At 35.7% G+C, this 2326-nt stretch overlaps 1 long non-coding RNA gene across 1 annotated transcript; it reads left to right on the forward strand.

The window, feature by feature from the left end:
* The first annotated feature begins 745 nt into the window (after nt 1-745).
* Nucleotides 746-2317, forward strand: LOC110035393. The gene is made up of 3 exons (XR_002295138.1): nt 746-1521; nt 1629-1750; nt 2095-2317. It is a non-coding gene; the product is annotated as an uncharacterized LOC110035393 (long non-coding RNA).
* Nucleotides 2318-2326: the final 9 nt, after the last annotated feature.

Below are 2326 nucleotides of genomic sequence, written 5' to 3' on the forward strand. Positions count from 1 at the left end.
TTTTTTTTATGTTGATCTTGTTTTTTTATGGCTTCTTACAAACAAAAGAGAATAAGAAATGATGATAAGCATGTCAAACAAAGAAAAAATGAAGATAAATGTGTGACTTAAATATTTAAGAAAAATATTCTTTTTTAATATTTAATTGCTACTCTTATTTTTAGACGAGTTGACTTGAGATACCGTACATGTCATAAGCAATTAAGTTCCGCCTGCTATTAAAATTCTTTTGTAACACCTTTTCATGGTGATTATTTTTGCTTAAAACTTCATCTTGTGTAGTTTTTCTTCAACAATGCTTCTATCAGCCTATAACATTATGACGATGTCATTAGTTTGGGAGCATTCATAATTGAGTTCACTGCATGCATTTGGTTGTGTTATTTTAGGGTGAATTGATCAAGCCCTTTTCTATTTCATTTGTAACAACGATGATGCTCGCTAATCATTTTTGAAAAATTGCGTTCGTCACGTGAGGAGAGGAGTGGCGATAAAAAATAGTGGAATTTATCATTCCAACCAAAGACGCTCATCTCCCCCTGTTTCATCAAATGAAATTTTGTACAGCCTTCAAAACTTTCTCGCATCCTCAAACGAAACCTTAGTCCAAGAAGCCTTGGATGACTATAAATGAATTATTTGGAGGGACATTTTGGCCAAGTTGCACTCAAGATCAAATAGAGCATCTATAATAACATTTTTATATAATGTTCAAAATATTGCTTTGCCAACATATAGTACAAAAAATATTCATCGGATCTCGTCTTTATGTGTCGTACTATTATAACTATTGTTTTCTTGTCGCGATTCCTGAGAAACCTTGTTCTCGCGATTCCCTAGGTTCAGTGCCACATTGCTAACCGATCTCTCACTCTCACTCTACCTTTCTTCTTTTCTCTCTCCTCATCTCTGTCCTCTCATATTTTATCACCCATCGCCCATTTTTTTGAAGCCGTTGTCTCCATTGACAATCTTTGAATCTCATTGCTATGAATGGAAAGGTTTCTCGTTTGACAGCTATGTTTACGAGTTCCAAGTGATATTTCACTCCGTTTTTCGCTCTTTCCTGTTGCAGAAAGCCTCGAGATTCCACAGTGAAAGGGGACCGGTGGCGTTCGGGCAAGATGAACTTTGATTATCTTAAAGAACACGTGGGCTCATGATTATTAGTTAAATTTGAGATGTTTTTATTCTCTAATCGGAAAATCTTCATCCTGATTCGTTTCAATCGGGAAAACCCCTGTTCTATGTATTTTGCTGTGTGAGCGATGGTATTAGGCAGGGGAGAAAGGGATTTTTAAGTGTTGGATTCAGATTGAGTGGGCTAAAGATTATTCATATAGCTTCCTTTCATGTGTTTCGTTTGTATTTCGTTCTTCGGCGGCGATTGCACATTTCTAATTATTACAGGATTATACTGACTGATCCTATGTTTTTCTAGGCCTATTTGGCCGGCTTACATGGGTTTGTTATTCATCGGTCAATTGAACGGATATACTTTTATTTGAATTCCTATCGACGGTAAGCGCTCTATTTGATTTGTTCCGACTTTTTAGATTCTTCTTTGATGGCTGCGTTATGATAATCTTGCAAGTTTTTATGTTTCCTGGTATGCGATTGTGTGACAGAAAGCTGTTCTTTTCATAATCGTATCTGTTCCTTGCTGAAGAGATGGACGGGGCTGTTTTTATTGCCATAGCAGCCACTATTGGAAACCTGTTGCAGGGTTGGGACAATGCTACAATTGCAGGTATGATCTTACTTTCTTCCTATGTCATATTGGAAATTTTATGGCTCATTTGGTTGCTTGAAGTTATAAAATATGTTTTGGAAATGTTGAAACTGGTTTATTCCATAATTTGGTTGGATGTAGTCAGCAATCTGGTTTATTCTGTAATATGTAAATGGCTCATTGATTTCAAACTCTACAAACCTCATCAAAACTCCTTTAATGTAATGATTTAATTTTCACACATAATGAGTGAAAATGAATTAGCATTTTCTAAATTATATTTTCTATCTGCTAGGAATCTCTTTTTTTTTCTGACGCTGATAACTCTTTTGAATCTCAAAATTCTATTTTTATTGATCCAGGAGCTGTTATTTACATTAAAAGAGAATTTGAATTACAGACAAAGCCTACTGTTGAAGGTTTAATTGTGGCTATGTCACTTATTGGCGCTACAATAATTACTACATGCTCAGGACCCATTTCAGATTGGTGTGGCAGGCGCCCCATGATTATCTTGTCTTCAGTATTTTATTTTATTAGTGGCTTGGTGATGCTGTGGTCTCCAAATGTTTACATCTTACTCCTTGCGAGGCT

Source organism: Phalaenopsis equestris, unplaced genomic scaffold (genome assembly GCF_001263595.1).
Source record: "Phalaenopsis equestris unplaced genomic scaffold, ASM126359v1 Scaffold197566, whole genome shotgun sequence".
NCBI classification, from domain to species: Eukaryota; Viridiplantae; Streptophyta; class Magnoliopsida; order Asparagales; family Orchidaceae; genus Phalaenopsis; species Phalaenopsis equestris.